Source organism: Anomaloglossus baeobatrachus, chromosome 10 (assembly GCF_048569485.1).
Source record: "Anomaloglossus baeobatrachus isolate aAnoBae1 chromosome 10, aAnoBae1.hap1, whole genome shotgun sequence".
Taxonomy (NCBI): Eukaryota; Metazoa; Chordata; class Amphibia; order Anura; family Aromobatidae; genus Anomaloglossus; species Anomaloglossus baeobatrachus.
The window spans coordinates 162702282-162725788 of NC_134362.1; the positions used below are offsets into that span (position 1 = coordinate 162702282).

General features: G+C 44.2%; 1 long non-coding RNA gene across 1 annotated transcript in view; it reads right to left on the reverse strand.

Annotated features, from left to right (window-relative positions):
* The window catches only part of LOC142255276 (uncharacterized), an 89275-nt gene that overhangs the window by 34201 nt on the left and 31567 nt on the right, over nucleotides 1-23507 (reverse strand). Inside the window, exon 2 of the long non-coding RNA XR_012727393.1 lies at nucleotides 14978-15014. This is a non-coding gene — a long non-coding RNA (uncharacterized LOC142255276). The remainder of the gene's footprint in view (nucleotides 1-14977; nucleotides 15015-23507) is intronic.

The window sequence follows — 23507 nt, forward strand, 5'->3', positions numbered from 1 at the left end:
ATCTGCCTGATAAAAGTCAATGGCTCCATCAGGAGTTACACACAAACCAGTTTTTTTAGGGCATCAGACGACACACCCAACAGAGCCACTAACGTGTGTACGTGTGTGCGGGAAGGTGTGGATGCCGGGCCATCGACTCCCACATCAGAAAGAGTCCGTGCCTGTGGATTACTTCTGGCGTGGTGTGTGGCACTTACTGTTCTCATCAGGGTGGTATCTATCACCCCACAGCCGGTCACTGTCATAGATGTAGTAATGAAACACTTGACACGGGAGTTCTTTTGGCAACCATAACTTGAACAGTTTGTTTCCTTTTCACCATTATGACAGAAATGGCCTCACTCCTACGGTTCTGCTGTATTATTCCTTTTGGTACTCTCGGCCTATCTCCGCTATCTTGGAACTAAGCTGCCGGGCACCTGTGCCTCCTTTCCCCCACCTTTTTTACTGCTGTCCAATTCTCTGCCCTGACAGCTCTCTAATCGCTTTGACTCTATAAGCCCGTCAGGGTGAGCTGTAGGCTCCGGACCTTGCAAAGATACCTCCAAGTTTCCTGACTGGCTCGAGTACATAGCTACCTCCTCCTCTCTTGATCCCTCACAAGGCCCGTCTTCCTGACCAGCCCACTGGCCATCTGTCACTCCTCCCCTCAGTGAATTGACCCTGACACAAACTGTTTCCGTTACCAACAAAATCTATTTAAATAAAATTCCAATGCTTTACTGTCACGGTCACCTCTAGGTGAGATTAGTGACAGTCTCGGGCCCTCATTTATCATCTAAAGCCTTACACATGAAACATATGTTTCTCCTTTTGCTGTCGCAGAGTTAATGTCAGTTTTACTTGCTAGCAGCAAGCTCATTAACTTTGTCGAGGTGACTTTCTTATTTAGAACACTTTCAGCATGCATAAAAAAAACCTGCTCACAGTAAAGCATGCTGGTCATTCAGTTCAGTCTGATCCAGGCCAGGAGCTGTGAGGAGGTTCTTTTTGCTGCTACTGCTGTCTGTTGCATTGGTGTGTGTGATGGTAGCTTGTTTTGTTATTTTCTTCTTCTATGTTTACCATCCCTGTACACATTTTGTTGTCCCCTATTGTTGGTATTAGGTGTGAGTGAGGTTTTTTTTTGTACCCCTGTCTGTCAGTTTTGTCTGTGAGGTTCTCCACTTCTGTCCTTCCTTTTCCCCCAGGTGGTGGGTTGTGAAGTGGGGGTCTTACCATCAGGGTCAAAGACAGGAGACAGGGTGATGTTGGGGGCCCAGGCCTTGCTACCATTAAGGGTACCCCTGAGTTGAGGGAAAGCATAGGTTACACTTAGTTATAGGGTCAGCCAGGGCCGGCTCCAGGTTTTTGTGGGCCCTGGGCGAAAGAGTCTCAGTGGGCCCCATCCACACATAGACATGCACAGATACATACACATACAGGCATACGTACAGATACATATTTAAAGAGAAATTCACAAAAACACATATAAATAGACATAAATCTATACGCAGTCATATACACTGACACACAGACACATGATACACAAACACACAGACACATTAGAGAGATTTCTAATATTGGGAAGCCAGCAACAGCCTCATTTACCTCCCCCGCTTGTCTCCATCCAGCTCCTCCTGGGCATGTGTCTGTGCCACGCTGATTGGTGGCCGTCACTAACAGACATGGCCACACATAGAGCACACTGACACTGCTTGTATATACATCACAAGAGAGGCTGGGGACATACACATTATTGAGAAAAGGGGTATACAGCAATGGGGGGAATACAGCTCCAGAGGGGGACAAACAGCTCTGAGGTGGGGGGGTGACATGCATCTCTGGGGGTATACAGCTCGCGGTGTATACAGCACTGGGGTTGAGGTGACATACAACTCTGAGGGTATAGTAGTATGCAGCCCCCATATTCCTCCATATAGTGTTATGAAGCCCCCAAAGTCCTCCATATAGTATTATGCAGCCCCCATATGGCACTATGCAGCCCCTATATGGCACTGTGCAACTCACATATGGCACTATGTAACCCCCATATAACATTAAGCAGCCCGATATAGCCCAATGCAGACCCATATAGCATTAGGCATCCTCATGTAGTATACAGCCCCCATATAGCACAGTGCAGACCCAAATAGCATTAGGCATCCTCATGTAGTATACAGCCAGCATATAGCACAATGCAAACCCAGAGAGCATTAGGCACCTTCAAGTAGTATACAGCCAGCATATAGCACAATGCAGACTCAGATAGCATTAGGCATCCTCATGTAGTATACAGCCCACATATAGCACAATGCAGACGCAGATACCATTAGGCATCCTCATGTATTATACAGCCGCCATATAGCACAGTGCAGACCCAGATAGTATTAGGCACCTTCATGTAGTATACAGCCCACATATAGCACAATGCAGACCCAGATACCATTAGGCATCCTCATGTACTATACAGCCGCCATATAGCACAGTGCAGACCCAGATAGCATTAGGCACCTTCATGTAGTATGCAGCCTGCGTATATCACAGTGCAGACCCATAGAGCATTAGGCATCCTCATGTAGTATACAGCCAGCATATAGCACAGTGCAGACCCAGAGATCATTTGGCACCTTCATGTAGTATACAGCCGCCATATAGCACAAAGCAAACCCCGAAAGCATCTGTCACCTTCATGTAGTATACAGCCCACATATAGCACAATGTAGACCCAGATAGCATTAGGTATCCTCATGTAGTATACAGCTCACATATAGCACAATGCAGACCCAGATACCATTAGGCATCTTCATGTATTATACAGCTGCCAAATATCACAGTCCAGACCCAGAGAGCATAAGGCATCCTCATGTAGTATACAGCCGGCATATAGCACAGTGCAGACCCAGAGATCATTGGGCACCTTCATTTAGTATACAGCCGCCATATAGCACAGTGCAGACCCAGATAGCATTAGGCACCCTCATGTAGTATACAGCCTGTATATAGTACACTGCAGAACCAGATAGCATTAGGCACCCTCATGTACTATACAGCCACCATATAGCACACTGCAGACCCAGATAGCATTAGATATCCTCATGTACTATACAGCCTGTATATAGTATAATGCAGACCCAGATAGCATTAGCCCCCATATCATTTAATGCACCCCCATGGTTGTCTGGCCACCACGATTACATACATACTCACCTTTCCTCATTCCCCCGCTGCTCCGGTCTCCTCTGCTTTTCCACTGCTGTCGCTCTGACCTCGCTGCAGGAGTGCAGTCCAGGGCCCCGGCATTTGATCGAGTTTGCCAGGTACTGACGCCGGGCCTGGGGTCAGCGTAGGGTTCCCCATCCAGTCTCCCCCCCATTCCTGTCATTCTGCGTGACATTTACATTCTTGACCTTAATATATCTGACGAATACACATTGTTAACACATGTACATCACATAACACATTACATAAACAGACGCTTTACATTTTTGGGCATTAACGTTAGGTGGCGCTGGCCGCTATACAGCTCTGGCTCTGCTACATCAAGAAAGCCCATCATACTAGCAGCAGTATGACAATTCAACGAAATTTGCAAAACAGAGGACAAAGTAGGGGTGGAGGTGAATGTGACCATCAAGGTGGAGCCGGCCGCAATACAGTCCCAGCTCTGCTACATCCAGGAACTGCAATATACTAGCAGAAGTACATTATGACAATTCAATGACATTTGCAATATGAGGGAATAGCGTAACACAGTAGGGGTGGAGGCCAATGCAATCACCTTGGGAGCAGCATGGTGGCTATTCAGTCCCAGCTCTGCTACATCAAGGAGCTGCATCATAATAGCAGCAGTACATTCTGACAATTCAATAATATTTGCAATATGGGAGAATAGCGTAACACAGTAGGGGTGGGGGTGATATGGAGGAATTGCGTAACACAGTAGGGGTGGGGTGATATGGGGGAATAGTGTAACACAGCAGGAGTGATATGGGGGAATAGTGTAACACAGTAGGGGTGATATGGGGGGATAGTGTAACACAGTAGGGGTGATATGGGGGGATAGTGTAACACAGTAGGGGTGATATGGGGGAATAGTGTAACACAGCAGGAGTGATATGGGGGAATAGTGTAACACAGTAGGGGTGATATGGGGGAATAGTGTAACACAGTAGGGGTGATATGGGGGAATAGTGTAACACAGTAGGGGTGATATGGGGGAATAGTGTAACACAGTAGGGGTGATATGGGGGGATAGTGTAACACAGTAGGGGTGATATGGGGGAATAGTGTAACACAGTAGGGGTGATATGGGGGGATAGTGTAACACAGTAGGGGTGATATGGGGGGATAGTGTAACACAGTAGGGGTGATATGGGCGAATAGTGTAACACAGCAGGAGTGATATGGGGGAATAGTGTAACACAGTAGGGGTGATATGGGGGAATAGTGTAACACAGTAGGGGTGATATGGGGGAATAGTGTAACACAGTAGGGGTGATATGGGGGAATAGTGTAACACAGTAGGGGTGATATGGGGGGATAGTGTAACACAGTAGGGGTGATATGGGGGAATAGTGTAACACAGTAGGGGTGATATGGGGGGATAGTGTAACACAGTAGGGGTGATATGGGGGGATAGTGTAACACAGTAGGGGTGGGGTGATATGGGGGAATAGTGTAAAACAGTAGGGGTGGGGGTGATATGGGAGAATAGTGTAACACAGTAGGGGTGGGGGTAATATGGGGGAATAGTGTAAAACAGTATGCGTGGGGGTGATATGGGAAATAGTGTAACACAGTAGGGGTGGGGGTGATACGGGGGAATAGTGTAACACAGTAGGGGTGGGGGTGATACGGGGGAATAGTGTAAAACAGTATGCGTGGGGGTGATATGGGAAATAGTGTAACACAGTAGGGGTGGGGGTGATATGGGGGAATAGTGTAACACAGTAGGGGTGGGGGTGATACGGGGGAATAGTGTAACACAGTAGGAGTGATATGGGGGAATAGTGTAACACAGTAGGGGTGATATGGGGGGATAGTGTAACACAGTAGGGGTGATATGGGGGAATAGTGTAACACAGTAGGGGTGATATGGGGGGATAGTGTAACACAGTAGGGGTGATATGGGGGAATAGTGTAACACAGTAGGGGTGATATGGGGGAATAGTGTAACACAGTAGGGGTGATATGGGGGGATAGTGTAACACAGTAGGGGTGATATGGGGGAATAGTGTAACACAGTAGGGGTGATATGGGGGGATAGTGTAACACAGTAGGGTTGATATGGGGGGATAGTGTAACACAGTAGGGGTGATATGGGGGAATAGTGTAACACAGCAGGAGTGATATGGGGGAATAGTATAACACAGTAGGGGTGATATGGGGGAATAGTGTAACACAGTAGGGGTGATATGGGGGAATAGTGTAACACAGTAGGGGTGATATGGGGGGATAGTGTAACACAGTAGGGGTGATATGGGGGAATAGTGTAACACAGTAGGGGTGATATGGGGGGATAGTGTAACACAGTAGGGTTGATATGGGGGGATAGTGTAACACAGTAGGGGTGATATGGGGGAATAGTGTAACACAGCAGGAGTGATATGGGGGAATAGTATAACACAGTAGGGGTGATATGGGGGAATAGTGTAACACAGTAGGGGTGATATGGGGGAATAGTGTAACACAGTAGGGGTGATATGGGGGGATAGTGTAACACAGTAGGGGTGATATGGGGGGATAGTGTAACACAGTAGGGGTGATATGGGGGAATAGTGTAACACAGTAGGGGTGATATGGGGGGATAGTGTAACACAGTAGGGGTGATATGGGGGAATAGTGTAACACAGTAGGGGTGATATGGGGGGATAGTGTAACACAGTAGGGGTGATATGGGGGAATAGTGTAACACAGTAGGGGTGATATGGGGAATTGTGTAACACAGTAGGAGTGTGGGTGATATGGGAAAATAGTGTAACACATTAAGGGTAGAGGTGATTTGGGTGAATAGTGTAAAATAGTAGGGGTGGGGTGATATGGGGGAATAGTGTAACACAGTAGGGGTGGGATTGATATGGGGAATAGTGTAAAACAGTAGGGGTGGGGGTGATATGGGAGAATAGTGTAACACAGTAGGGGTGGGGGTAATATGGGGGAATAGTGTAAAACAGTATGCGTGGGGGTGATATGGGAAATAGTGTAACACAGTAGGGGTGGGGGTGATACGGGGGAATAGTGTAACACAGTAGGGGTGGGGGTGATACGGGGGAATAGTGTAAAACAGTATGCGTGGGGGTGATATGGGAAATAGTGTAACACAGTAGGGGTGGGGGTGATATGGGGGAATAGTGTAACACAGTAGGGGTGGGGGTGATACGGGGGAATAGTGTAACACAGTGGGGGTGGGGGTGATACGGGGGAATAGTGTAAAACAGTATGCGTGGGGGTGATATGGGGAATAACGTAACATAGTAGGGGTGGGGGTGATACGGGAGAAAAGCGTAACACAGTAGTAGGAGTAGGGGTGAGCGCAACCACCACCTACATGCAAAAATGCCTACTAAAAAAATGCTACTACAAGGTAATATAATAAACATTTTGCAGATGCAAAGGCTACTGAGAAAATGTGGCAGCTCATCTCTATAATAGCAATCAGCTCTCTGGGTCTTCGTAGCCTCATAGTATCTTTAAGTGTCACTTTTGGGGGCAATTTTGTTAGAAGAACATATGAAAATACTTTACTTTTATCTCCCTGACCTCAGGATGAATAAACCTTTGATGCTTCCCAGTAACAAACAAGTGGCCGGTTGTGAAAACTGATATTGCGATGACAGAAGAGGCCGAGCAAACTCACTAAATCTGTCATTACAGGAAATGGTGGAAGAGTTTACTTTGGTTTTGCTCTAAGACACAAAAAACAAGAGATTGTGTGATCAATCGGTGTCGTAATTAATTCTCTCTTTGTCGAGAAACCATCACGGACCGATAGATTGAGTTATATAAACATCCAATAGTCAGCAGTGTTCATGGGATTGTGCCGACGTTATTGACCCGTTGACCGGTTTCGAAGAGTTGACTTCTGAACGTCTTGTGAATTTTAATATAAAACGACCCATTTACCTTGATGATTATTGTTCATTTGTGTTTCGCCGAGCCCTTATGTATAATTACGTCTGACAGGTGACATGCACACTTAGTTATCTTACTTAAACTGATTACAGGGACTTTCTTGGGAAAAAAAAAGTTTTCACTGGAGGATTGTGAACAATGCCTCGGTTATTCAACGTGCAGTTACACTCAGACATATTATTATTTGGACAGATGTGAAGATTATCTGTGAACTTATCTGCCAGTGATCAAAGGAACTGATGATATGCAACACATTCATGGGCCATGTCCCATCAACCATCGCTTTACCTGCAATCCATCATCCTTTCCGAGCTGTTATTTTGCACCCTAAATACATGAAATTAATCATTTCTGTGGAGTAGCCAGGTGTTTCGCCTCTGGAAATTATTATCATGGCAAAATGAGGATGACTTCTTTTTTTTATTAGAAACTTTAAAGACAGAGAAATTTAGGAAATGTCGTAGAGTAAGAAGAGTCTTTGGATCAAATAAAAAATACTAAAAAAAATTACTTGCAATGATATTATTTTTCTTTATGTTTACGAGTTATGAACATTGTCAGTTAAGGAGGCCATATACATTAAGTTATTGTTGACTGAGCCCAGTGAATTCAATGGGACTAACCAGCCACCTAATGTGCCCCTGGTGGCACACATGTCACGTCAAGGGAATAAAGGATCAGGCATTTGGATTGTAAAGAAGAAGAAAATGTCCGGAATCCCCTGGAGATGTTGCCATTGATTGTCACGACTGTCTCTAGATTATGAGACCAGCGAGTCGGGACTTGAGAGTCATTTCTATTCTTGACTCTCAATATTACATGGATTTCCTTTTCTTTAGCAGTCAGAGGGTTAATGTCAGTTTGCTTTCTAGCAGCTTCTGAATCCTGATCAGATGTTTCCAGTTTTGGACCAGTCCTAGTCTTTTTATATACCCTCTGTTACAAGCAAGGGTGCCGGTTATTCTTTTTGCCAATTGGATGCTGGATCAGGAGGTGGAAGGAGCTACTGCAACCCTTTGTTGAAGTTGCTGTCGTGGCTGCAGTCTTGGTGCTGACTGCAGCAGTTCATCATTGCTTTTCCCCCCTGTTTGCCTTCCTTTCCTGGTGTGTTGTTTCAATGCAGCAGTGGGGCTATCATCTCTTACCTGCCCACTCACTAGCCAGGCCTATTGTAGGGTCACTCAGGGCTTTAGGTTCCTGCTCGGTGACAGGTAAAGAACCCGTATAGGAACTGGCTAGGAGTGCAGGGTACAGCGGCAGATAAGTGGAGTAGGTGTCCATCTTCCCTTTCACTAGCGCTAGGGCGCAACGTTGTTAAAGTGTCCTCGGTTTACCAATAGTTTGTTGTGGTGTTACCCCTGTTAAGTTGTATGTCTGGCCTCGCACTAAACCTTTCCTAGTTTGCGGTGTAAGATTAATGTGATGCTTTATACATTGCAATCTTTATATGGCCTGCTTGATGCAACAGTTTATTGTATTTTAGGCGTGGAAAATATAATGGGAAGAAGTTAAGGTAAAATTACAAAGGGGTTAACAGTTGGTCAGGACCTGCAGCTAGAAGGAGTTTTAGAGCAAAAGAGTAAGTTACTAGTAAAAAATTACTCACAGATGATCTCAGCTTCTGGGGTGCAGATCCGGAGGTCCAAAGGTATACTTGTGGATAAGTGGGGACCATGAGACGGCAAAGGAGCATACTGGGACAGAGGTTATGTGTAGGCCTGACCTGGAAGTTTATTGTAGACCAATTGCATCAGCCAGGCCGGAGCATGGAAATGAGGGTCCAACATTAAGTATGTTGTATCATTGAGATTTGTCTCGTAAATAATGAACCACCACCTATAAACACAATATGTGTACCTCTTACCATAAGGCCTTTAGGCTCTTTAATGCTTGTATTGACTTGGTACAGAAAAAATTAAAGGGGCTGTCTGGCTACTTATGACACACCCCAGGGTCTTGGGGTACTCGGTCCCGGGCCTTGAGTAACAGGGACGTATCATGGGTGACCGTTGGCCGGTTCCGTGACCCTGGGGGTTGCTTAAAAAGGGTAAAATAAAAAGGAAAAACAAAGTTTTTCGTGACGCCACTTGCAGTATACGGCTATGGGAGGAAAGCCGCCGCTGCAAAGTCTCTCACTGCTGGGGCTGGTGGTATTGAGCAGCTTGGATGTTGTGGTCCTCCGCAAGTAGAGCTAAGCCCCAGGGGAGGATGATGGCGGTTGTAGTATGGTGATGCAGAGGTGTAGGACGAATTCAGACAACACAAGGGCTGCGGTTTAACTTGTGCTTTACTCACTGGTTTGGAGTAGCTGCAACCCTGCTGGTGCTGGTCTCTACCAATCTGAGCCTCAGGTAATTCGCTATTCCTTTTGTCCCAGTGCCGGTTTAGTGACCTAGTGAACTTTACTTCCTTGCACCCGTCTGTAGTTGGTGGGTCCCCATGGCCTGGAGCGCTCTGGGGTCCCCTCCTGTTGTCACAGTCCTAGCCCTTATGGCAGGCAGCTTGAAACGCTCTTGGGTTGGACCTCTGTCCCTGCTCCCGGGTTCCTTCTTTGCTGCTGTGCCCCGGACACTAACGTTGGTGAGGAAGGTGAGCTTGAAGCATCTTCCTGAACTAGGACTCTGCACCCCGCCGGTGCTCAGTCTCGTGAGTACTCACACCATACTCTCCCTGGCAACCGTGCTCTTTTTAGCCCAATAAGTCACTTTACACACTCCGTCTGTGTAATGACTTCTGACTGACTGGATGACTTACTGCCTGAACGTCTTCCGACTTACTGTCTGACAAGATGTCTGTCTCCCATCACTCCACTGTGTAGCCCCTCTTCCCAGGTTTCTGATTAGTGGATTGGATGAGTCCCGACCAATAGGTGGCCATCCATCAGATCCGTCTCTAGCCTGTTACCCAGTCTGGGGAAAAAGGGGATGGATGTGTGTGTTTAAATGCTATTTACCGACACTGGTCTTCCAGGAAACCAGGGTAAGATGCAATACCCTGTGGCACCTGACACTCAAGGGCGCCACACTTACATTTAACAAAAAAAATGGTCTAAGAAAGATAAACAGAAATAAAAGTTATATTTATTCACCCTGATACCCTGCCTCCCTGTCCCTAGGTCCCACACCTTTCTCAATTTTTGCTTTTGCTCTATCTGGATTTACCTATTCATGTGACCCATTGAGTTTTTTCTTGGTGGCACCAGTCATGTGTCCCCCACTGGTCTCTGTTTTTAGTGCTTCCTCTGGACAGACATGTGACGTAATGGTGACCAATGATTGGCTGCTGCAGTCACATGTAACAAAAATTACAGAAATCAGTGGGGAACCCAGGAAGTTTCAGAGCACGAATGCTGAGAATTACTGATTATATTATTTTACACTATTTTGAAAGAAGCCAGACAACCTCTTTAAAAAAGGCTTCATCATAGCAACATGATTCATAATCCATGGCCTTATACATCTCTTCAGGCATATACAATATAACAACAGAACCAACTTATGTAGACACACTACTCACAAAACGTTCGGGATATTTGGTTTTCGGGTGGAATTTCGGGATGATCCTAAATGCCCTCTAACCTTTTCAGGTGAACTTAATGTGACCATCTCTAAAATGTTGATTGCACATGTCCAACAATTCAATATTTCAGGACTTTCTGCACAACTTGCTGTTCTCTAACAAGGAGCTTAATTGCAAAATTCACAACAGGTGTTTGATCCATGAATCGCCCAATAAACAGAAGTGATATATAAACAGTCCTCTTCATCATGCATTTCACATTTTGACATTATGATATCAAGACGACACATAGGAATTGATCAACAGTACATTGCGAGGCTTCAAGCAGGATGTGCTCAAAGGGAAGTGGCCATTGAGCTTAGAGTGTCACAGAGTGTCATCAGTAGGTTACAACAGAGATACAGAGAGACTGGAAGAGTCATGGAAAGGCATAGAGGTGGATGTCGTTTGGCCACATCCCACACTGATGACTGCTTCATTGTGATCAATGCTCATCAGAACCGGACGATGAATGCCACACAACTCCAGGCACATTTAAGGGAGGTGAGAGGCACCCAAGTGTTATGTCAGACCATTTAAAACCATTTACAATAGCGTGATCTCAGTGCTAGATGACCTGCAAGGTACCTAACCACGCCCCAGGGGACAGGTGTCATCGTCTTGCATTTGACAGCAAGCTTCTACGCTGGATGAGGGACCAGTGGGGCTCAGTGCACAGTGTTCACTGATGAAAGTTGATTCACGCTGAGCAGACATGAAGGCCATCAGCAATGTTGGAGATGTCAAGGAGAGAACTATGCATCAGCAACTGTTATCACCATACAAGCCTTTGGTGGTGGTGGTGTTACAGTGTAAGCAGGTGTGTCTAGTCATTACAGAACTACCCTACACTTTGTGAATGGTACAGTGACAAGACTATACTACTGGAATAACATCCTTAATCCAGTCATTCTGCCTCTGCATGAAAAACACAAGCCTAATTTCATCTTCAAGAATGACAATGCTTCAGCTCATCGAGGTCGCATCATTAGGGAACGGCTGCTGGAGACTGGGGGACCTCAAAATGGGGCGGCCTGCACTTTCACCAGACCTGAATCTCATAGAAAACCAATGGGATCAGCTAAGTTGCCATGTAGAGGCTCGTTGTTCTGTACTCCAGAACCTCAATGACTTAAAGGATGCCCTTCAAGAAGAGTGGAATGCCATGCTTCTTCAGAGAACAACTCCACTTATGAATAGCATGAGACATTATTGTCAAGCTGTAATTGATGCTCAAAGTTACATGACAAGTTATTGAGACAGTGACATTTTTTGATGGGGTATATGGGGTGCACCCACCACTGGTGTCGGCTTTTGTTTCAATAAACTGTTTGCAATGAGAAAATCACCACTGCATGATTCTACTTAAAAACCCTACTTTCATGATAAAATATCACTGCAGAGGGAACTTTTTACGTTTTAAATATATTTTTTGTGAGTAGTGTATGTTGACCTGACCTTAGCTATTGTTAAGAACAAGGCCTCAGCGCCAAACCTTTTATACTGAAAATGAACCCCTGAAAAACCACCTTGTACAAAGTCCTGTAGCCAAAAAGGTGAATTGAGCTACTCGGTGTCACGGGTGACAGTCATGTGGTTTCTGGCCATTGGAGGTCACAGTGTTTAGCTGCGCAGATTGCTCCCTTACTTTCCATTGTTCCTGCTGTCAGTATTCATTGGTATAGGTAGCTTTCCTGCTGGATTCATCTCTCCCCATTTTTGGACCCAGCAGGAGCTCGTCTTCCGCCCAGCTGCTGATCTTCCACATTATCTTGATGCTTCAATACCACTTCCTTTCTTGGACTGATGCTGGGGATATTTTCATTCAAGCCCAGGGTGCAAGCAGGTGGCTTGTACTCTTCTGTATCGTTGCTAAAAACTTTGCTGAACAGTCTACCTGTGTCATCTGTAGATAAGTAGTTCATGCATCCCCCCCCCCCGTGTATCCCCCTTGTGTCTTCTATAGTGTTTAGTGGGGTTGAAAAATGGCTCATCCCATCCGTTCCCTATTTAGGGTCTAGCACTAGGGATACCTAGGGTCAGATATCCTGCCCGGCGAATACGTGCAGAATCTATCTAGGGTGGTGAGGGACCAAAGGCACCAGCACTAGGTTTGGTCAGGGGGCACCATCTTCCCCTTCCTTAGACACAGGGTTTCCCTTACCTTACCTTTCCTTTCACTATTCGCTTGGTACTTCCCCGTACCTAATGTGACACATGGTTTATCAAATGCTGGTGGTCTCAATGGTCGAACACCCAGTAATCTGAAAGGTAATCTCCTCCTTTTGGACCCAGCAGGAGTTCGCCTTCTACCCAGCTACTGATCATCAGTATTCTGTTGGTGCGTAAATACCCCTTCCTTACTTGGACTGGTGCTGGTGATATTTTTAGTCCATTCAAGTCTTGGTTGCAAGCAGGCGGCTCCTCTGTGGTATCATTGCTGAAAACTTTGCTGAACTTCTACCTTTGTCATCTGACGATGAATAGTTCCCGCATTTTCCCTCTGTGTGTCCTCCTTGTGTCGTCTGTAGTGTTTAGTGGTGTGACAAAGAACTCATCCCACCTATTCCCTATGTAGGGCGTAGCATGAGGGATACCTAGGGTCAGGTACCCGGCTTGGCGCACTAGGGTGGTGAGGGACCACAGGGAGCAGCAGTAGGTTTGGTGAGGGGGCACCATCTTCCCTTTCCCTAGACACAGGATTTACTTTCTGCTTCGCCATTCACTTGGTACTTCCTTGTACCTAACGTGACACATGGTTTATCAAATGCTGGTTGTCTCATTGGTTGAATACCCAGCGATCAGAAAGTTAGTCCCAATCTTATAGATTTTGGGTAACTTGCAGTTTTGGAAAACCATATTGTAAAATAGCTAATTATTATTCATTCCTATACTACAACACTCTAAAAATGCGAGAAACAAGAATGTTTGGCTGATGTTCCCCGTACCTTGCGTGACAGTTGGACATCTCTGAGAACATTACACCTACAGTAAACCAGTGATTGGCATCTTTATATTTCGGCAGACAATGGAAATATTTTTTAACATCTCGAGTGTTTTTTTTCCATTTTTTTTTCCGTCTCTTCTTCTCGATCTTCCTGGTGAACAGTGCCACATTAGGATGGAGAAAAAAAATGTGGCGAGTTGATACATATGGCACTTCTGGGGTGGTGCTCAAGTAGGGTCTCAAGTAGATGTAGAAACATGGCACTCAGGATAAATGTGAATAGTGGTTTTTTATTGAGAAGAAATTGTAGGACGAGCACAAGTACAGACATTTTGGTGAAAGACCTTCATCAGTCTGCGTTCAGAGGTTTCTCAGAAGGTATAGCAACTTGGCAAATGGTGTAGTCGGGTATGATGCGGTGTTCATTGCATTGCCACATAGACAGCGGTGGACACCATTTGCCAAAATGCTATGCCTTCTGAGAACCTTCTGCACGCACACAGATGAAGGTCTTTGACCGATACATCTGTGCTTGTGCTGGTCCTACAAGTTCTTCTCAATAAAAGACCACTATTCACATTTATACTCAGTGCCATGTTTCTACATCTACTTGAGATGGTTTTGGACCTTACTTGAGCACCCCCCAGATGTGCCATGTGTATCAACTCACTACATTTTATTTCTCCATGAAGGTCTTTGACCGATACGTCTGTACTTGTGCTGGTCCTACAAGTTCTTCTCAATAAAAGACCACTATTCACATTTATCCTGAGTGACATGTTTATCTACTTGAGACGGCTTTGGACCCTACTTGAGCACCACCCCAGAAGTGCCGTGTCTATCAATTCGCTACATTTTAGTTCTCCATGAAGGTCTTTGACCGATATGTCTGTGCTTGTGCTGGTCCTACAAGTTCTTCTCAATAAAAGACCACTATTCACATTTATCAGGAGTGCCATGTTTCTACATCTACTTGAGACAGTTTTGAACCCTACTTGAGCACCACCCCAGAAGTGCCGTGTGTATCAACTCGCTACATTTTATTTCTCCATGAAGGTCTTTGACCGATACGTCTGTGCTTGTGCTGGTCCTACAAGTTCTTCTCAATAGGAGAAAAAACAGTAGACATATAATCATAGATCAGAAATGGGGTCAAGAACTTAATTTCCCAGTGACAGCAAAGTCATCTGGCTTAGAACATTATTTTCTCGATTTCAGATTTGTTAGGAGGGAATAATACGCGGTGGCGAAAAGGCTGCTGTCGGAGTCCTCGATGGTTGCATGTGGCTCTAGTATTTATGGGACAGTTTACAAATACATTAGAGATGTCAGAGTGAAATAAGTGACATACTTACATACCAAGGGAAGCTGGACCAAAGGTGTTGGCATCGGGGAGCTGGAGATAAGCAGACGCGTAATTAGCACATTTATCTTTTTTATACTGTCATTTTTCAGGCATATACGATCGTAATGTAAATTAGAAATAAAAGAGGGTTCATGGAAAATAGAATTAATTGCCGGGAGGTCAATTACAATGTAATAACAGAGTTACAAGCAGCGCATAATTTATGGCAACATTGTTGGATTTTCGTTTCCTGCTGCCGGTGACAATCTTTCCTGATCTTTACTATCAAGTGAAAGTCAACTCCTCAGACAGTAATCTCTGCCCTAATGAATTTCATTTGCCGTACAGAAAAACTTGAGTGAATCACAACATAAGAGCTGTTACAGCCCTTAATGGCATTCTATGGATTATTGATTTTTGATTTACTTTCCGCACGCCAAAAGCCCATTTTAGCAGCACCATTACCTCCATAACGATTAGAGACAAAAAGTTAATTATGTAATTATAAAGCCAATAACAGACTTGTCTGGTTTACTTTGCCTTAGTCAGTTTAAACATTATCTCTGGCGCACACATCATAACAGGCGGGATGTGAGAAGAGAGATTAACGTCATAAAAGAAGATGTGAAATTTAATTTTCTAGGCCACGGCTGTCTCGAAAACCATTAAGTAATCAGAGTTTTGCCTCTATTAACAGCATCTTTGCTTGGTAAAAGGGGGGGAAGAGGAGGGTGGTAACAAATTATACCGTTATATATATTGCTTCTTACCCACTTGGAGGGTAATGCAGCATTTCATGTTAATACCGTTTAAGTCTATCATCTACCATAGTTTAATTAAATACACTCCAGATTATTTGCCTTAAAACCTAGAGAGCTCACAATGGCGACGTTTTGTTACATGATGTAATTCCGGTATTACGATATCAAATAGTAGGAGACGTGGGAAAAGTGATATTATATAGGTTGGTCTGTGATTTCTACTTTAATGGTATATATATATGTTACCGGCAATGTATAAAAACAGGCATTTTATAAAATACTTAGGCGATGTATACAATGTCAGAAATGGGTCGTCAAAAGTATGAAATACATCAGATGTTCATACATTTCCTAGTCATTCTATAGAATACCTAAATGACAAACAGGCGGAGTGTAGAATACTACAGGGGTGGTCCATGCAAAAGTAGGTGGACAGGCAGGCAGCAGCAGATCTGTGAAACTGGCTCAGTTGCCCTTAGCATTAAAATGCCATTCTAGCCTCCCGTGCTGCAACAAATAGTCAGGAATGACACTTCTGATTACTTTTTTTTTCCCAGCAAAGATATCCTGTTGTTCATTTTGCATTTCTTCTTTCGTGTTTTTGACTGTTTGTTACTAAAGACTAATAGGAATGACACTTTTGTTTCTTTGTGTTTTTCCCAGTAAATATATCCTGTTGTTCATTTAGGATTTCTTCTTTCATTAGCTTTTTGACTGTTTGTTACTTCTTTCATTAGTTTTTTCACTGTTTGTTACTAAAGACTTCTCCAATCTGAGCATGATATCAGACTTTGCCCTGAGCAGCTCTTGTCATTGTTTATAATATCTAGCCATTTTATGCAATGGCTAACTTTTCGAACCTGGGCACCTAGACATTTTATTTAATGGCTAACTTTTCCAATCTTGCAATTATATCAGACTTTGCCCTGAGCAGCTCTTGTCATTCTTTATAATACCTAGACATTTTATGTAATGCCTAGGAAAAGTATAGAACAACGCAGATACTTCATACCTTGCCTGAAAGCGACAAGGATTGCATACATTGCCTAGCTATTCTATAGAATGCCGGGTTTTCATACATTGCCTGTAACATATATATGTATATATATATATATATATATATATATATATATATATATATAAAATCAGGATGAGTGGAACTGTGGATATTTGGGTTCGGGTTTTTGCCTAACATGCTGTAAAAAAAAAGTTTGGTTCTCGAACCAAACTTAACCCGAACTCGACCTTGGACAATGAACCCCATACAAATTAACTTCTGTGCTGTAAAATGTGCATAGTAAATGCTTATGGGCTGTAAAAGCAAGCAAGATGCAGGTAAGAAAAGGACAATTGTACATACTGTAATTCCCAAAAGATAAGTCAGCGGTCAGACTCTTTTCTGGGCTGTTCATTAAACTACATGAGTATTCCCTGCTTTCCCTGCCCACCCTCTGTGCCAGATTGGCACAGGCAGATTAATTGGTTGTAGTTGGACTGCTATACATGCCCCCACCGCCCATCCTCTGTGCATATATGTATAGAAATAGCTTTAAAAATTGACATGGGCTCCCACCCTATTTTTGATAATAAGAATGGCTAAAACACACAGCTACAGGCTGCAACCCACAGCAATCTGCTTTACCTTGGCTAATTATCAAAAATAGAAGGGATTCTACATCATTTTTAAAAATAATTTCAATAAATAATTAAAAAATAGCTTGAAGTCCCTCTCATTTTTAATAACCAGCCAAGGTAAAGTAGACAGCTGTGGGCTGGAATTATCAGGCTGGGAGGGCCCATGGTAATTTGGCCCTTGCCAACCTAAAATAGCAGCCCACAGCCACCACAGCAGTGGAAAATCACATTAGATGCACCAATTCTGGCAATTTACCTGGCTCTTCCCAACTGCACTGGTGCCGTGGCAATCGGGGTAATAGTTAATGGGATTGATGTCAGCTGTGAATGGAAAGCTGTCATCAAGCCCAGGGGTTAGTAATGGTTAGACGTCTATCAACCACCTCCATTACTAACCTAGCAAGTGAATGGTTAAATAACACAGACACAGGTAAAGGTAGTTTATTTGACACCCCCACACATTGCCTTATTCACCAATTTAATAAGTACAAAAATACTGGAAGTTCCTATGATAATTGAACAAGTAATATCCCACAACATCCATCAATTCTTGTCACGCTAGGTACGGGGAAGTACCAAGCGAGTGGCGAAAAAGAAGGGAAGGGGACCCCTGCATCTAGGAAAGGGGGAGATGGTGATCCCTGACCAAACCTACTGCTGGTCCCTGTAGTCCCTCTCCACCCTAGATAGGTTTTGCACCTATGCACCGAGCTGGATACCTGATGCTAGTATCTCTAGTGCTGTACCCTAAATAAGGGATGGGTGGGATGAGCTCTTTGTCAAGCTCACTAAATGCTAAAGGAAGACACAAGGAGGACTCACGGGGGAAAAAGCATGAACTACTTATCCACATATGACTCTGGCAGAAGTTCACCAAAGCTTCAACAATGATAATACAGATGAGAGCAAGTTACCTGCTTGCAGTGAGAGCTAGAATGAACTGAATAATATCACCAGCCCCAGTCCAGGGAAAAAGGAAGTATTTAAGCACCAAGAGAATGCTGATGATCAGCAGCTGGGTGGAAGGTGAGCTCCTGCTGGGTCCAAAAAGGGAAGAGATGAAAATCCAGCAGGGAAGCTACCTACTACAATGAATACTAACAGCAAGAACAATAGAAGGTCAGGAAGCATTTTGCGCAGCCAACAGCTGTGACCTTCTATTGCCAGAAACCACATGACTGACTGTCACCTGTGACACACCCATGACAAGTCCTATGGAGTCTTGTTCTGAGAAGCTTCTCAGACAGAGGGTCCATAGGGTTACTGCTGGTCAGTGCCAGCACCGGATTAACTGATATTAATAACCTTGCATGACCACACCGCTCTTGCTGAGTATCGCGGCCGCAGAGGGCAGCGCCAGACCCGGAGTTTCCCGGGTCTGACAGTTTGCGACCCTTTCTCATAAAATAAATTCTCCAGTAAGCATGCAAATTTCATCCACTTTGTAATAGAAAAATTCTCTAAACTAGTCAAAGAATGAAAAATACCTTTTTCTAAGCTAAAGAAGATATTTTCCCACAACTGATCTCACATATTTATTAACACCCACCATCAATACATCTGCAGACATGCAAGTGATCAGTGTTGAACAGGAGATCCAAATAACTTAATAATAAGGGATACCTCTTGCTACAACCAAAATGATTTCAGTTCAGTGCATTCCCAAAACACTTTACAAGAATATGGGAAACCAGGCAGCAATATAACAATTTAACCTAAGCAATAAATTCCCACCCAAAACCCAATTTCAGCAGTGTTTCCCATAGGAAGTTCTATTCTTCTATATCAAACGACTTAGAGGCATCTAATATAGGTATTGCTCTTCCCGCTGGATCAGAGGAAGCCATCTGGGGTCTAAAAGAAGAGAACAGCTAATATTATCTCCCCACCTTTGGTCTGGATGTATTTTCTCATTGATACCCTTCTGTACACCCAGAATTTTGGACAATAATTTAATATCAGTATTGCTTAGAGATTATAGTCCAACTAAGTATTTCAAACCTCCTGTATGGATGGGGGAGTCTCACCTTTGGCCTTCAGGGGGCTTTACACACAGCGATATCGCTAGCGATATCGTTGGTGAAAGCATCCGCCCCCGTCGTTTGTGCGTCACGGACAAATCGCTGCCCGTGGCGCACAATATCATTAGGAGCCGTGACATGGACTTACCTGCCTAGTGACATCGCTGTGGCCGGCGAACCACCTCCTTTCTAAGGGGGCGGTTCGTGCGGCGTCACAAAGCAGCCGCCCAATAGAAGCGGAGAGGCGGAGATGAGCGGCCGTAACATCCCGCCCACCTCCTTCCTTCCTCATTGGCGGCAGCCGCAGGTAAGCTGTAGTTTATCGTTCCCGAGGTATCACACGTAGCGATGTGTGCTGCCGCTGGAACGACGAACAACCTGCGTCCTGCAACAATCAACGATTTTTAGAAAATGAACGACGTGTCAACGATGGACGATTTGGTGATTATTTTCCATCGTTAGCAGTCGCTCGTACGTGTCACATGCAACTATGTCGCTAATGATGCCGGATTTGCGTCACGGAATCCGTGACCCCGGCAATATATCGTTAGATACGTCGCTGCGTGTAACGGGGCCTTTAGTTTTGGTCTAGAGCAGGGGTGGGGAACCACTGGCCTTTTTCTGCAGGCCCCGGGCAGATTCCTGGGGGTGGCAGTGCTCGGGCCACTGGCCCTTTAAATCCCCACATGCCCACGTGCACTGTGTGCACGTACCAATAGGACCTCCCACCGGCCAGTGCCAGCGTGCTTAGGATGTACTTTGTGGGCTGGTTAGCACTCTGCGCTTCCACCCCACGAAGAAGAGCAGCAGCTTTACCGCTTCCAGCGGTATCTGCCTGCTACCCGGTGCTGTGTGCCGCCTCCAGTGCTGTGTGCCACCCTCAGTGCTTTGTGCCCCCAGTGCTGTGTTAGTCCCCAGTGCTGTATGTCCCCCTAGTATTGTGTGCCCCCTAGTGCTGTTTGGCCCCTCCTAGGGCTGTGTGCCACCCCCCCAGTACTGTCTGCAGCCCTCAGTGCTGTGTGCCTCCCCAGTGGTGTGTACCCCTCCAAAGCTGTGTTCCCCTAATACTGTGTATCACCACCCAGTGTTGTGTTCCACCCAGTGCTGTGTACCTCCCCAATGTTGTATACCACCCCTAGTGCTGTGTACCTCCCCAATGCTGTGTACCACCCCCAGTGCTCTGTACCTCCCCAATGTAATTAATTGTTTGACCAAATATAGCAAGGTGATTTTCGCATTGATAATTTTGTGTGACCCTGGAAGTTTGGTAGAAATTTCCAAATTGCCCTTGGCAGAAAAAAGGTTCCCCACCCCTGATCTAAAGGGTATTGGGGTTCCTCAATTCTTGTTGAATTTCAAAGTCAATCTTTTTGTTTTTTCCTGGAGATAATCTTTGCCGGAGAAGACTGTCAGTGGCTCTCTCATAGAGAGCACAGGAACAGAGTCAGGTTTGACAGTCTATGAGGCCTTGGGATACATAGCTATCAGTTGAACAAACATTTGGACAACAGCTATCTAATGTGTATGGGGGGTCTTTAACCAAATGCTGCATCTTTGCTGGCCTATATGGCACTGCACTGGACTCTAGTGTTGTATCTGTGCTCCTGAGGGAGACCCTCTTCCTTTCTGGACCTCATCATGGCTGCACCCTTGGTATGTAGCAACTATGATAAATGGGAACTTCACAAATCTGGTGTAAGAAATGTAATTTTACAAATGGTAATTGAAATGTCTCACCAGAATACCATCGGCTCTGAAACAATGATACCCCCTAATAAACTTCAAAGGTCTCTAAGGAGACAACACTAATTGGAGATGACATTGAAGCCAATCACTTGGGTCTATTTCTTATTCGATGATTTACAAATATCAGGAATCTTGGTGCTGAAGTTTTGAAAGTCAGAAGGAATCCCTTCTCTTAGTCAATAAATTAAGAAAACAATGCAACTTTTTTAGATTTTAAAAGAACTTATGCATAATGGGAAAAAAAGAACCCAACGCTTATTTTAATAGTTTGGTAAACTTGGTTAAATGTAGCTCTTTTTCTTTGTACAAGACCAAAATGAGTCAGTTGCTTAAAGGGTTAAACTGTTCTAATTCCACGATAGCTTCTTCCTACCCTTAGGTAATGTAACGTGCAGCAGTAGAAGCGATGGCCTCGCCATGTGATGTGCCTCATTCCCACCTGCTCAATCTTTCCGTTGAATCTTCTGATATTGTTAAATTAATAGAACCTTTACATGACGATCCAGGCCCTTTGCTCATTTTATGGCTAATCTTCACCGAAACCCTCATCATCACTTCAATTCAGCAGCTGCACTTTCATTTAGAGAAGACAGAAAGAAGGGTCCCTCGGGCCCTCCTCTTTTATTGACTTATACATGGAAAATACGCCTGTGGCACATACAGACTAAACTGCTAAATAGACTGTGTCCTGATGCCTGACAGTCAACATATGTGTAAAACTCTATGTTCCGAGCGTGCAATGTGCCATGTGTCATGTACCATTTCTTCCCATATTGTAGATGTTGTATGAAGGAATTTTCACTTTTGATTCAGCTGTAAATTTATCAATGTCATGGAGAATTTATATTTTTTGTAAGCCTTTTTATTGATTTATTCCATAACCCAAGATTCATCATTTCAACCAATGATGAGCAGCTGGCCAAGCTTAATACATATCTTCAAGACCTTATAGACAAGGTCAACATATTTTTCATATCTTGACTTACATTATCTAGTTCCTTGACGGGTTTTTGTCATATGTCCTCTAAGAGTATGTAGAGGAACCCAAGCAATACGGGTTTATGTCATATGTCCTCTAAGAGTATGTAGAGGAACCCAAGCAATACAGGTTTATGTCATATGTCCTCTAAGGGTATGTAGAGGAATCCAAGCAATACGAGTTTATGTCATATGTCCTCTAAGGGTATGTAGAGGAATCCAAGCAATACGAGTTTATGTCATATGTCCTCTAAGGGTATGTAGAGGAACACTAGTAATACAGATTTATGTAATATGTCCTCTAACAGCATGTAGAGGAACTCAAGCAATACAGGTTTATGTTATATGTCCTCTAAAAGTATGTAGAGGAACCCTAGTAATACGGGTTTATGTAATATGTCCTCTAAGAGCAGGTAGAGGAACCCAAGCAATACGGGATTATGTCATATGTCCGCTACGAGTATGTAGAGGAACCCAAGCAATACGGGTTTATGTCATATGTCCTCTAAGAGTATGTAGAGGAAGCCAAGTGATACAGGTTTATGTCATATATCCTCTAAGAGTATGTAGAGGAACCCAAGCAATACGGGTTTATGTCATATGTCCGCCAAGATTATGTAGCGGAACCCAAGCAATACAGGTTTATGTCATATGTCCTCTAAGAGTATGTAGAGGAAGCCAAGTTATACAGGTTTATGTCATATGTCCTCTAAGAGGATGTAGAGGACCCCAAGTAATACTGGTTTATGTCATATGTCCTCTAAGAGCATGTAGAGGAACCCAAACAATATGGATTTATGTCATATGTCCTCTATGAGCATGTAGAGGCACCCTAGTGATTAGGGTTGACAGGAATATTCGAAAAATCACCAAGTAATAAAAGGGATCCGACTTATCCACACTTTACATATGTGACAATTAGATGGGAGTGAATTCTTTCGTACAACCACGGGCCAGGTCAGAGCTCTCTGTGGATGAATTTTCTTGCCCTCCAGGATCCCAGTCTCGGGTTATGATTGGCTGGCTAATGAGATGTCACCTGTTTGTCATACGACAGACAAATAATGTTAAATCAAGCGCCATGCTTCGAAACCAGAAAGGTCATGGAATTTGTGCAGCTCCTGTTGATGGCCAAAGAGCACTAACCTGGACCATGGACTAGGATTGGGCATATTGATCCACTCATATCTACAATTTGTCTACAAACTCATGTTTACCATTCCTATGGACCCTAAAGTATAGAACATCTTGTGTCAATGTAATAGTGACCACAGCTGTCAGAATTAGCTGACAAGCATCTTGCAGTGGTTTACACAACCAGCACCATTACACTAATGATGACATCTACAGGGTAAAGGTGGTAATTGGGAAATGCTTTTCTGTTTTCCCTTGTTACTATTCAT